The sequence below is a fragment of the Mustela putorius genome, unplaced genomic scaffold (genome assembly GCF_011764305.1).
Source record: "Mustela putorius furo isolate JIRA1106 unplaced genomic scaffold, ASM1176430v1.1 tig00003845_pilon_pilon_pilon, whole genome shotgun sequence".
NCBI classification, from domain to species: Eukaryota; Metazoa; Chordata; class Mammalia; order Carnivora; family Mustelidae; genus Mustela; species Mustela putorius.
Window position 1 is genome coordinate 19,677,395 of NW_025421998.1, and position 14,580 is coordinate 19,691,974.

General features: G+C 44.4%; 1 protein-coding gene across 2 annotated transcripts in view; it reads right to left on the reverse strand.

Annotated features, from left to right (window-relative positions):
• The window catches only part of LHFPL3 (LHFPL tetraspan subfamily member 3), a 572,439-nt gene that overhangs the window by 98,786 nt on the left and 459,073 nt on the right, over window positions 1-14,580 (reverse strand). The gene's annotated exons all lie outside the window — the stretch shown is intronic.

Below are 14,580 nucleotides of genomic sequence, written 5' to 3' on the forward strand. Positions count from 1 at the left end.
ACAGACTGTGCCTTCTTCTATTATGAAATGTGTGTCCGTCTGGACGATACACGATAGGTCACCCTACGAAAAGGAGCTCATGTCCTTCTTCTTTTTTTTTTTTTTTAAAGATTTTATTTATTTGACAGAGACAGATCACAAGCAGGCAGAGAGGCAGAGAGAGAGAGAGGAGGAAGCAGGCTCCCTGCTGAGCAGAGAGCCCGATGCGGGACTCGATCCCAGGACCCTGGGATCATGACCTGAGCCGAAGGCAGCGGCTTAACCCACTGAGCCACCCAGGCGCCCCTCATGTCCTCCTTTCTCCCACCTCCTTCCATGTCTCCGGACTGCTACTCCACTGATGCCCACCTTCCCTGTTATGGGCACGATCATTCTTCCTGGGGCTAAAAGTGGAGAAGAATGATGCTCTCTCACCAAGTCTTGTGAAACCTCCTCCAGGCGAGCCCTTCTGCGTTCCTGCCACGGTACTTCTCTACACCGTATCACCTCTTGCCTGGGCTATTCCACGAAGCTCCCTCCCTGGTCCTCCTGCTCCTCCTCTAGTCCTCCTCTAGTCCTCCAAATGAATCGCTTAAGGAGCTTACTACAGAAGGACTGGAGGACTGGAGGACCAGTCCTCCTCCTGGTCTTCCTCTAGTCTTGCTTCTCTGTGACTTGATTTCCACCCTTTGAACCATAAGAGTGAGAATGTCAGCTCAGCATAAATCTTTGCAAGGGCTTCTCATTGTCTTTGGCTGAAGTCTGTGGTTCACTGGGCCCATCGTGGCTCGACCTCCGGCTGCTCCTTTTGGCATTTCATGTGTTATCCTGGACCTTCCAGGCGTTCAGGACCTCACATGTTAGGAAGCACCATGCCCACTTCCTGGACCTCAGGTATTAGGAAGCACCACGCCCACTCTCTCTGGTCGCTGCACAGACACTTCCTTCCGGTCTGGCGCCCTCCTCCTCTTCGCCTGGCTTGCTCCTTCAGACTGTTGCTTTTTTTTTTTTTTTTTTTTAAGATTTTGTTTATTTATTTGGCAGAGAGAAAGAGATCACAAGTAGGCAGAGAAACAGGCAGAAAGAGAGGGGGAAGCAGGCTCCCTACTGAGCAGAGAGCCTGATGTGCAGAGCTTGATCCCAGGACCTGGGATCATGACCTGAGCCGAAGGCAGAGGCTTTAACCCACTGAGCCACCCAGGTACCCCTAGACTGTTGCTTCTTCTGAGAAGCCTTCTTTGGCCCTTCTAAACTAGATTCAGGGTTCCTGCCAGGTAGAGCCTGCATCTTTCCTAGTGGAGCACTTACCACGATTTGTTCTAATTGCTTTCTTATAGACGATGAGTGGCTCCAAGTGGCCAGGAACTGTCTTTGTCTTGCTCATTACTGCCTCCCCGACACCTGGCTCAGTGCACACAGCATACTGGTGCGCTCAGAAGAATCATCAATGAAATGACTAACATTCAAATCTCAGGGTGTCTGAGCCACAGTAGAATGAACTGCTCTGTGCAGTTTGGGCAAGACTCTTCTTCTCTTCTCTTCCATAGTAAGCTCCTTAAGCGATTCATTTGGTGCTACATCCATATACATATTAGGACTCATGTTCTAGGACATAATATTGTTGACAGGAAATACTATTTAGGAATAGTTCAAAATTAAAGGTGTTGCTGCCATGAAAGTGCTGGCAAGATGTTTTAGTGTATCAAGAACTGGGGGGGGGGGGACGAAGGTGATCTTGGATCAAGGACTTTGGGATTTTTCCTAATAGAAAACCTGTCCTTGCATCCAAGCCCAAGCCCTCAAAGGCAGATGTGGATGGTTCCTCTAGCACCAGTCACTAATCTGCTCTCCTAAGTGAAACTGGAAAGAAAGCTTCACATTTCGCTCACTCTTTTCAGCACACATACTAAGAAAAGAATCTGAAGGCATATGTACCTCTTCTGTCTGTCTCAGGAATCTGACATTTAGGAAAAAGATGTTAAACGATTTATAACCTTTTGGAGAGCCCCAGGCTGAAAGACCTGCCCTTCCCTTCTTATTTTTTTAATCTCTCCCCGCCCCACAGCTTCATTGAGATATAACTAACAGAACATTGTACAATTTTGGGGTGTAAAAAATGCTGATTTGATACACTTCTGTGTGGCAAACTGATTTCCACCTTAGGTTAGCTAACACTTCTAGCATATCACATAATTACCGTTTCTTTTCTGTGGTGAGAACATTTAAGACCTACTCTCTTCACAATGCTGAAGTACGCAAGCGTTTCAAGTAGAATACGGCATTATTAACTACAATCACCCAGCTGTACATTGTATCCTCAGAACTTACTTGTCTTATAACTGGGAGTTTGTACTTTTTTTTTTTTTGAAGATTTTATTTTTTTAATTTATTTGAGAGAGAAAGAGAAAGACCATGAGTGGGGAGGAGGAGGGAGGAAGGAGAAGCAGACTCCCTGCTGAGCAGGGAGCTCCTTCCCAGGACCCTGAGATCACGACCTGAGCCAAAGGCAGGTGCTTAACAAACAGAGGCACTCAGGCGCCCTTGGAAATTTGTATCCTTTGATCAACATTTCCCCATTCTCCCACCCCCAGCCTCTGGTAACAGCCATTCTACTCTGTTTCTGTGACTTCTTCTTTTTTAGGTTCCACATATAAGTGATATCTTCAGTGTTATCTTTATTCTTTCTCCAAGACCTGTATTTTCAGATTCATTCTTAAACTCGTGGCAAGATGATCCAAGACACACAGGGTATGTGTGCGAGGATAGCAAATGACCAAATGGTGATGAACGAATCAGTGTTTTGTGAGGGGGTTACCCTAACCTCGAGAGACAGTCTTAATGACAATCATCTCTGCTGTTGTTGTTAGTTACCTGTTTTTAAGACTCACTGGCTGGAAGGTGTCTAATAAACATTGCCTGGCAGTGAGTGTAGTTACTACAAGTTGGTTAAATCAGCCATCGTCAGAACAAAGAGAATGAATACTGCTCTCCCAAAACACAGACTCCTGTTACCCAGAGCTCTGCCCTTGAGTTTGCTGCAGCTCTTCTCCAGTTCCAGAGAATTCTACCATGTTGTGGAAAGAGTACAGGCTTTGGAGTCATTTTGGCCACTGTTCCAGGGCAGTCACAGGGGCACACATTCAACTCCCAGCTCTGTCACTTCCTAGCTGGATGACCTTGGGCAATCCAGACAGTTGTGAGGGGAGGAGTATGTTTAAAAAAAAAAATTGGGAATAACAAGTCTTCCATGCTGGAAGTAGGGGTTGGTGGGATCATTTGGAATTATGAATACAAAGTAAGTGTCTGACCATGTTGTGAATATTGAGCAGGTGCTTGATAAATGGAACCACTTAAAATAGCCTGGACACTCCGGTTCCTGAAGGAGGTGGATGCAGTTTGCTGTTTAATGAGTCCTCGTCTCTATCAGAGAAAGAGTGTCGCTGAAGGGGGAGAAGAGCAGTCAGAGAGTCAAGGCGTTTGAATTACAGACGTGGCCCTTGTGTGAACATACCGCTTCTTCCCACTTCTACTTGGATGGAGGACAGTGCTGGCTAACGAGGCAGAGTTCCAGACTTCCTGACCACAAATAAATACTTCTGTTCAGTGAACGAGGAGATGGCCAGGAACTGTGCTTTCTTCTCTAGGCTGTCCATTTGTAACCAAATACTAGTGCCCACCAGTGTGTTTGGTAGGAACAGTCAGAAGACTCAGTAATGTGTCTGCTTTATATTCTTTGGGTGGGTGAGTCCGGGGTGGGGAAGTATAGAGAGAAAAGATAGAAAGGTTGCTTAGACCATCTCCGTCTTTTTTCTTTCCCAGAGAGGAGCCAGGCTCAGTGGATTCATTCTCTTTTTCTCCTGCTGCTGCTTCTGCTTCTTTTCCCCCTTCTTCCTCTGCTGTTCCCCACACTTCCCCTCATCATCCTCAGCCTCAGAGGTGGCAGCAGTGAGGGGCACCATTACCTTTCATGGAGAGCTTGTTAGGATACAAGCATGGGCTTGATTCGCCCTTTATGGGAGTTTGGGAAGCCTGTGTGTCCCTTTGTCGATCAGGCAGTTTTGAAGAATGTTTTGGGGTAGAGACGATAATTTGGGAGTTGAGATCTAGGTCCACTTTCTAGGGCTGCCGTGACGAAGTACCATCGACTGAGTGGCTTATGGAAGATGAATTTCTCATCTCTGAATTCTGGAGGTTAGACGTGTAAGATGAAGGTAGGGGCAGGGTTGCTTCCTTCTGAGGGGCATGAGGAAGAATCTGTCCCGGGCTTCTCCCCTCTGGTGATGGGTGGCCATCTTTGATGGTCCTTGGGTTGTGGAAGCTTCACCCCGATCTCTGCCTTTATCTTCACATGGTCTTTTCCCTGTGTGTCTGTGTCTGTCATGTCTGCTAATTTCCCTTTTTGTAAGCACACGGTCATATTGGATTTGAGACTACTCTGGGATTGCACTGTAACCTTACGACCTTTGTAAAGACTGGATTTCCAAATACAATTCCATGCTGAGGTACTGGGGGTTAGGACCCCAACACATCTTTTTTGGGAAGAACGCAGTTTGCCTCACAATGGGGTCACAGAAATAAATGAAATTATGAGGAAGAATATGTAGAAGGAGAAGAGGACTGAAAAAAGGAGAGGAGAATCTCCAAAAATAGTGTCTAATGCCTGAGAGGCATTACGAATAAAATGAGGCCACCAGCTTTGGCAGTTCTGAGGTGAAGGCAGATGCGTGATCTCTTCATTTGTGTGTGGCCCACAGCAGGACTTTGTTGGGTGCCCTCTCCTCATTCCAGTGCCCAGTCCCACAGGTACTTGGTAAATATTTTGTTCACAACTGAGTGGGGCCAAAGGATTCCCTGGCACTAACAAATAATTAATTTTAATTTCAGAAGTGTCAAGAGAATTTAATCATTTTGGTCTGTCTTCCATGTTGAAAAACATTTCAGATGGCGTTCAGAACAAAGAACCTAATGGACAAACATCCGAAAAATGATCCTGAGTGCTCTCGTTTCAGTAGATAGTCCAGAGAAAATGTTCACAGCCACCAAGAGAGCATGTATCATCACAGCAAAGGGATTTTTGATACTTTGTGTCCCAGAATCCAGAACTTGGATTTTTGTCAAAAACAACTTGAGGGGTCTGTGCCCTCCCTTTATTGGTTTAGGAAATTGCAGGGATCAAGAACCATTTGCAGATTCCCTGGATGAAGTGTCATAGGGAAATTTCCCCTACCAGAACGAGTTTTATCTTGAATTAATAATTCAGAAGACGTAATGCATCTCTAAAGAGTCTATGAATAACTCAGCCCTGAACGAATTGAAACTTAAGTATGAGTGAATCATTATGCTCCCCCCTGCATATCATATCAGAACTCTGGGAAAAAAGAACCCATAGTGAGACAAATGCCTAGCGTCATCAAGCAGTTATTACCCAAATGACCTAAATGTCAATTAGAAAAGAAGTAGTGAGGGGACCCGAGTGGCTCAGTCATTAAGCGTCTGCCTTCGGTTCAGATCATGATCCCCGGGTTCTGGGATCGAGCCCCACATCAGGCTCCCTGCTTGGCGGGAACCTGCTTCTCCCTCTCCCACTCCCCCCGCTTATATTCCCTCTTTTCACTGTGTCTCTGTGTCAAACAAATAAATAAAATCTTGGAAAAGAAAAAAAAAAAGAAAAGAAGTAGGGAGCTCCCCCCTCATCCCGTTCTTTGTCTGAAAGCTTGCATGCAGCCCAGCCATGTGACGGGAGAGCTGTTTCTTCACCGGGGGCTGCTGTAATTCCTGCACCGTCGGTCTATGCACTATAACACAGTCTACGGCAGGCTTTAATTACCCGTAAATGTGCCACCTGTCGCCTTTTTAGTGCTTGGTCATAGAATGTACCACCATTCACCATGCCCTGAGATTCAACTACTACACTGAGTTGCAGAATCGGAGGCCACGGAAGAACAGAGCTCAGGTCCCAGACGAAGCAGCATGGCTAGGGCACACCTGGTCAGTCCTGTTCCCTGAGGGGTAAGGGACTCAGTCTGAAAACTGCGGGTCGTGCAGAGAGGAGACAGGGGTGAGCAAAGAGGGGGCGTGGGGTCAGCCTCAAAGGCCCTGTGGGGGAGAGGAAATAGGACTCTCCATGGAGGAGGATGGTTCTCTGGAGAGCAGAGAGAACTTGGAGCCTGCCTGAAGGAAAGGCTTTGTGCTGTGGTGGCGGGAAGCTTTTGTGCTTCGCTGTGAATCCTCCTTCAGTGTCCCTGCAGTTGGGGCTCTGGGAGGCTGCAGCTGTGAGCCCTGAAAAGCATTAAAGAGAATAAGAGAAAGGAACTGAGGACAGAAAGAAGGCTGGGTGGGACCATGGAGGTCAAATCTGGCCATTCCTGCTGACTCTAGATAGGAGAGGACTTCAAAACCAGTAACAGGTGACAAGTGTTGACATCACTGCAGGCAGTCATGACTTGCTGTCAGCAAGAATTACATTTTCCCCTTAGTCATTTCTCTCTCTCTATCTCTCTCTCAGCAGTGATTTTGGGGTCCAAAAATGCTTTGTTCCCCTTAAGCTGACTTATGTAATTGAACCTAAGAGATGTGAGAAGGGCCCCAGCTATCCTCAATGAAAAATGTCACCCAAAGTCCTTTCCTTTGGCTTAAAACCCAAGGAATCTGTGATAATTGGCTCAGTCAGATGTTTTCTCTGAACAGTAAACTGAGGGTCGTGCACAGCTACAAGAGGGGACTGCATGAGGAGCAGAGAGTGCTAGGCCTTTCCCAGGGAGCAAAAGCTGCTGGTTGTCCGGGAGAGATTCTGAAAGAGATGTGGGAAGGAAAGGAAGTGCATTGGTTGTTTACTGCTGCAAAATGACATGACCACAAACCTAGTGGCCTAAAACAGGATACATTTATAATCTAGCTTCTATGTCCTCTGTCCCAGCATCTCTCACAAAACAGCGATCAAAGTGTTGGCCAGAGCTGAATATTCATCTGAAAGCTTGACCGGGGAAGGATACAATTCGCAACTCATGTGGTTGTCAGCAGAATACAGTACAAAAGGGCTCTAAGACTGAGGGCCTCAGTTCTTGTCTAGAAGCTTTCTTAAGTGTCCTGCCATGTGGGCCTCTCCAATATGGCTGCCTGCTTCATCACAACACCCAAACCAAGAAGTTAATAGAGAGAGTCTGCTAGCAAGATGGAAGTCATAGTCTTAACACCTTAACTGAGGTAATGACATTCCATCACCATGGCCATATTCTTTTGATTAGGAATAAGTCACAGGTCCCAACCACACTAAAGGAGAGGGCATTACAAAAGGACAGAATAGCAAAAGTTGGGGACACTTAGATGCTGCCCACCACCATAGGGAAGAAAGAGGGATGGCAGATACCTGTTTTTTTTTTCCCTCTCTTTCTGCTTTCTATCTATTCATCTTCCCTCTGGTAATTATACCTAGACTTTCCTTTGAGGGAAAGCCCTCTCCATCATTCCTAAAGCAATTCTGACAATTTCAACTTTAGAAGAGGACACATTCCTCAAGTATGGTCAATAGGAATGTCACATTCCTATTGATAGTGATAGTGATTGGCTTAGACTTGGACACGTGATCCAACAAGAGCCAATGACAAAAAATGAAGCTTTCTTGGGATTCCTGGAAAGATATGGTTTATTTTTCAGAATGATTTAAAACTAGAGAGGACCTAGGGCCTAAAGCTGCTGTTCCATTTTCTGTGACATAAAGCCCAAGACTGAAGGTAACAAAGCAGGAGGAGAACCAAGAGGAGATATTGAGTCCCTATGTTATTGCTGAATGAGCCTTGAGTCCAGCTGTGCCTTAAGTGAGTTATTCCTCATGTGCTCAATCCAGTTTGGGCCAAGTTTTCTGTAATTCACAACTGGAAGGGTCATGGAGGAAGAAACCAACATTTATTTAACATATTTTAGGGTCATGAGCATCCCATGCTTATTTGAAAGCAACTCTTGAATCCTTAACAGTTTTATTTAGAGTTGCCAAATTATTTTACTTACACTGATAAATATTTTACCTAAAATATTTAGCCTCTCATGAATTGTCCTAACATAAGGCATACAAGATTGGAGACAAAGGCGATGGCATCATTTTCCTTCCATCTTTGTGGATCTTGAGCAGCCTAGAGACTCATGGGGATTCCAAGATATTTATATATCCTGCATAGGGATTCATAGCTTCTTCTAGAGCAGATTTATGGCAAATATATCTTTTTTTTTTTAAAAGGTATATTATAGCACAACGTCTTTATTGATCTGCACTGTGACCTTTGTACATTCTAAAATTCCCCTTACTCCCTTCAGTACCCTCACTCCAGAAATGAAGAGGCATGGGTTAACATTTCATTTCAACTTGCACCAGAGTCTTCTGTTGGCTTTGCCTGGCCTCTAATTTAGCTCGAAGTTTGAATGTGTGAATAGGCTGTGTGGGGCATGGGGGCACACACCAACTGGTTGGGTGTTAGAGCCATTAGTAAGAAACAAACAGACCTATAGTTTAATAAGCCACCAATATTCCATTTATGTTCAGGTTGCTGTTATTTTTATGATACAGTTAATTGGTACCTAAAATTCTATCCCCAAATACAGTTCACTTATCTTCAGAGACAAAATGGGGATAATGGTTATACTGCAGCCATTAAAGGGATTGCAATAAAATTTCAAATATTAATATCAGTTTTATTTAATAAGCATATATTGAGTATCTGTGCTGATTACCCAACAAAATGTTGGTAAATAATTTTTCAGTGCTGCTGCAGATTTCATAGTATAAGTTTCTGAGTAAAAATGACATGAGTTAATCAATGGCATGCTGAAGAACGAAATAGAGTAATATAAAAACTACATAAATGACAGAGAAACAGTTCATAAAATATAAAAGGGACAAAGGTAGGGGCTCTTTCCTAGGCAAACTCATTCATCAACAATGATTTATTTTGCTTTTATTACATCTTAGATCTGGGCTGTTGCATATAGATGGGTAGTTTGTGCCCTGAAAAAGGCACCTAACCAAGGGGGTAAGTGGGAATTGAAACTATTCTTCCTTCTATTTGTCAACTCTTTACTCTGGTGTGGAAATCAATCTACTGTGGGTTAGTTGGGGGTGGAGGGGGTAGGAGTTCTGATTTGTGAATAGGCCAGCTGTCCTTGTTAAGTTGAGTCGGGTGGAAGGAGTGAGCATGGTAGAAAGGTATGGCTATATAGATTAATCCACATATGGTTCCTGATCTTTAGCGTTTAACTGAAGTGTGGGGTTAGATCGGCAAATTGAAGATCATGAAACAATGCAATAAAAGCTAATACAATGCAATAAAGGCTAACATATGGCCATAGCCTTGGAACCATAAGTTGAGGAATGTGATCTGCAAATGAAGAAAGGGTACCCTGAATGGGTGGCTTAGCAAGTGCAGAAATTAGTGGGGTGAAAGCACTTGGTCTATTCTAGGAATGGCCAATAGTTTCTATGACTGGAATTCACAATGTGTGAGAGAGGGCGGAGGGGTCATAGGGCAGGGTAGACAAGGGCTGGATTAGGAAGGAGCTTCTAGGACTATGGAGTTTGAATATCACCCTTTACTAGACTGGAAAGCTGGGGAGCAGGGTGAATTAGGATGGGCTGGAAAGAGGGGAGACAGAGATAGGGTCACACCATCCAGGTAAGAGATGACCAAAATGGATCTGGGCATTGACATTGGGGATGGAAAGAATGGAACATCCATGGGAGACAGTTCAGAGATACACAGCTGACCCTTGAATAACACAGAGGTTGAGGGCACTAACCCCCTGTGTGGTTGAAAATCTGCATTAAAAAAAAAAATCTTTGTATAACCTTTGACTCCACTAAAACTAACTAATAGCCTACTGTCAGCTTAGGCCACGTTACATGCTCAGAGCACTTATATTAGCCTACACTTGGGCAAATCATCTAGCACAGAGCCTATTTTATTATAAAGTGTTGAATATCCCATGTAATTTATTGAATATTGCATCGAAAGTGAAAAAGAGAAGGGTTGTAAGCGTAACAGTTGTTCACGCTCGTGATCCCATGGTGACTGGGATCACCCAGCGTCATGATGGAGGACTGTCCCACCAATTTACTAGTCCTGGGAAAAGATCAAACTTTGAAATTCAAAGTACAGTTTCTCCTGAATGTGTATCACTTTTGCATCATCATGAAGTCAAAAGATTGTAAGTCACACCTTCGTAAGTTGAGGACCATCTGTAGAGGAAAGTCGTGAGGGCCCTACCTAGGCTGTGCTGGTGCCGGGGCCAGGTACTTTGTGCTGGTGTCCCTGTAGTCATGTTTGATGCCTGGATCCCCTGCTGTTTGCACTCACCATTTCAGCTACATCCTTCCTGTTACAAGTCCTCACGCTCCGTGGCCTCTTTGTCCAGATCCCACGCTCTGCCTAGCCACTGGTTTTTCCAGAACCTCTCTGGTCCCCTCTGGGACAAGCAGGAACCCCTGTGGCCCCTACTATGCATGGAGCAGTTGGGAAGCTGAAAACGTTCTTAGGTACATCTGCCTGGTCACCTCCCTAGGCCATTTCTAATCTCTGGCTCAGGTGCCAGATGGTGTAGATTTCTGTATGAGGCTGGTAGTTTTATTAAGGGAAACCAGGCCAAGGGCCTATGTGCTCTGGGGCCTTCAGAACCTATCTGGAGCTCCTGTGGTACCCTTGCCTCCTGTCCTCTCCCTGGTTTTGGTCCCAGAGTTGGGGGTGTGTATAGAAACTCTACCATCTCGACGCTTACCCCTTGATGGTGAAGATGGCAATGGTGGTGATGATGCTGATGGTGGTGGCAGGGGACCACAGGGTGGGTGTGGGGATAAGGGACAATTTGTTCAGTGTAGACAGGGTGAATCTGAGGTATCTGAGGTACTCTAAGACATCCTGCATTTGGCAGCGGGAAATAGGATTTGGAGACAAGAATGGTTCTGGCTAGTGGGAGATTCTTTGAAACAAAAAGAAGCTCCAGAAAGAAGAGCCTATTCTATTTACATATTCATTCAACTATTCAATAAACATGGACTGAATGTGTGCTATGGTTCGGGCCTGTTCCTGTGCTCCAGAGAAAGTAGTTATTAACAGCAAAATCCTTCCCCTCACAGAGCTCACATTCTCCCATTAGTACAAGAATGCCAGGGTTATTACTTGAATAATGTCATTTTAACAGAAGAAAAACACATTTCTCAGATGAGAGTAGACCATATTATCATTAGAAAATAATATTTCACAAAATATTGAAAAAAAAAAAAGAATAGTTGTGGCCAGAGTTGCAGGTTGTGGGTAGATTATTTTTATTTAAAGATTTTTAAAAATTTATTTGACAGAGAGGAAGAGCAAGAGCGAGCAAGACAGTGAGTGAGAGAGCACAAGCCTGGGGGAGAGGCCAAGGAAGAGGGAGAAGACTGACAGGGGTCTCGATCCTAGGACCCCAGGATCATGACCTGAGCCGAAGGCAGCTGCTTAACTGACTGACCACCCGGGCGCCCAGGTTAGGTTATGGGTAGTTTAAAACAAGAGGAATGGTTGAAGTTAAGGAAGGCACCAGAAAGAGAGGGAGGGGAGGAGACGTTCAAGGATGTGGAGCGGGATGGACCCTGGCAAAGAGTGGCTGGGGAGGCAGGAGGAGGCTACTCGCTCTGCCTCAGACATGGAGTTGAGCCTATCACATACACATTCCAGAGGGCTCGAGGTCTCGTGCAGAGCTCACAGAAACTCACTTCAACAGCAGTACTTAAACTTCATTTTGCCTTTCAAATAGAAAGGCAAACTGCCATGTAGCCTCGATTATCAATGAGGTAGGTTTTTGAAAGGAAGAGCCACGAGGGAACAAACCTAGACCTGGAGTCCGGCACTTGCAAGCAGGAAGGTCGCCTGAAGAGCAGAACAAGAGATTCCGGCCCCAACTGGCTTTGGGTTCAGCAGGAGGAAGGATGCCAAGAAAGAAGATGGAAAACAACTCTGGAAGATCAAGACAGTGAGTGGACGCCCAGGCAGCGGCCGCGGGGTGAGTTGTGGGAAGGCCAGCTTATGAGGGGCATTAATCAAGGGAAAAGCAAAAGGAAAATGAGGTGCTTCAGGGCAGAGTGTGTGGGAAGGAGAGCATGATGGAAATCATTAGAAGAGATGCCCACGACTCCCTCACACAGCCTGCTCTTTTGTCAGCAGAGTGTCTGCTTCCAGCTCCTGAGGCCGGATGCCCAGATCATTGATGCCGAGGGCAATCCTAGAAGAGCTCTCGTGCCCCCACTGTGCCAGGGAAGTGGGAGCCCGGGGTCTGGGGACTTTGGGATGCTTTCCTCTCTGTGCTGCCCGTGCCCGAGGCATCGCTGGTGCTCCTTGGATCCAGGCTGGCCAGACACACCTGTGAGGGTCATTTATCAGAGGAAAGAGAGTCTTCTCCAGATGAGGCTGGTGTGGTTGCCTGGAGGGAAATGGGCTGCACACCTTTCCCATCTGCAAGTGGCTGAGACTCCACTCCCATCCGAACTTTGCTGGCTCAACCATGAACCAGCCAGGACCACAGCCCAGAGGCCAGCCTTTCTGGTTCCTGAGTCAGTGCCCCTTCATAAGCCAGCAGACAACCTAAGAACAATTCCCCCACTTTTGTATTTTCATCTCTGAAAGGAGAGCAAAAATAGCTCTCACATAGGGAATTATGACTGCATTTCAGAATAGGGAAAAAAAAATCTGAGAAATGAGCATCCTGTCATTAGGCAATTGTAGCCTGCTTTGAAGATGATGACCTAATCAAAATTACCCAGGTCTTCTGCTCTGGGAGCTCTCAACAACCAGACAGGATGTTTTTGGATGCAGGAATAAAAAATTAACTATGGGAGAAAACCCTATTGAATCTTAAACATTACTCTCAGGGAGGAAGGAAAAAAAAAACTTCCTCCAAATCATTTCCAGATTATACCAAGATATTCTGTAATTTTTTTTTTTTTTTTTTTTTTTTTTGCTGAGGCAGTTAGGAAAATTTTATAGTATGCACAGGTGAGAGTCAATCCCCAAAAAGCAGTAGCAAAGATCAGAGTTGGTTTTTTGAAGATTTTTTGAGGAAGAAAATATGGATGAATATATGGAAGAGGTATTTTAATTATTAATCCCTAAAAGAATGGAGGCTTTTAATTTTATTTTCATTTGAGAACTAGGCTAGGAAAACACATAAAATATCCAGACTTTATGGCACTTCTCATTCTTGGTCTGGGATAATTACACACACACACACACACACACACACACACACACACACATAATACACTGTTTGTTTATACTTCAGAAAATGCTGTCATTTTAGAAGAAAGGCAATTAAGAGTTAAAAAGGTGGTTATCAGGGACTGGATAGATGGCGGAATTGGGGAGATTTTGAGTGTAGAGTTACAACTAGTACATAGTCTGGAGACCTAATGCCCAGCACAGTGATAACAGACAACATTATAAACTTCAAAGTTGCCAAGATACTAGATTTTAACTTCCCCACCACAAAAAAGAAATGATAATTATGTGGCATAGATGGAGGTATTCGCTAACACTACAAGGGTGGTCAAATTGCAACAGACAAATGTATCAAATCAACACATTGTACACTTGAAATTTACACAGTGTTATGTTGGTTGTCTGAATGAGAAAGCCAGTTATAAGATGAAATGGTCCGGAACTATAATCTTTTGGTAGACTATTCATCAGAGCAATAAACACTGCCTAGGTGTCATTATATATGTGTACCAAGTAGGGATCACCTTTGTATTTCAAATGCATTTCAAAACTAAAATTTAGGGGCATCTGGGTGACTCAGTCAATTAAGCATCTGCCTTCGGCTCAAGTCATGATCCTAGGGTCCTGGGATCAAGCCCCTTGTGGGGCTCCCTGCTCAGCTCTGTCTACTTGTACTCTCTTGGTCAAATAAACAAATAAAATCTTAAAAAAAAAAAAAAACCCAAACCTAAAATTAGAGTGTGAGACTTAAAATTTTTGGTTTTTATTTTGTAGATTATTTTTTAATTTTTCCATTAATACATGTCTGATCTGAAATAACTGTTTCCAAGAATTCAGATTTCCTTGATCTGGGTAATTCTCTCCCCCGCCCAAATTCTTGAGTAATTAATTTAAAAAACTCAATAGAAAGTAGATGCCTTTTGGGCACCTAGGTGGTTCAGTGGGTTAAGCCACTGCCTTCAGCTCAGGTCATGATCCCAGGGTCCCACATCAGGCTCTCTGCTCAGCGGGGAGCCGACTTCCCTCTCTCCCTCTCTCTCTCTCTCTATATATTTGCCTACTTGTAATATCTCTCTGGCAAATAAATAAATACAATCTTTAAAAAAAAGTAGCTGTCTTTGTTTCACTGTTTTTTATTTCTTCCATGTGAGGCATGTGTTCTTGTCCTTAAGATTAATAGATTTTTTTTTAAGCTTATTAGAGTCTTTAAAAGGACAAATTAGGCATATCTTTCTTTTTCCTCTCTCTTGAGGATGAGAACCCTGGTGGCAGCTTTGTGTATTCAGGAGATTCTCTGGAAAACTTTGCTTTTTTCTGGCTCTAGTATGTACTTTCTCCCCCACGGTCTGGCCACACCAACTGGTATGTGACA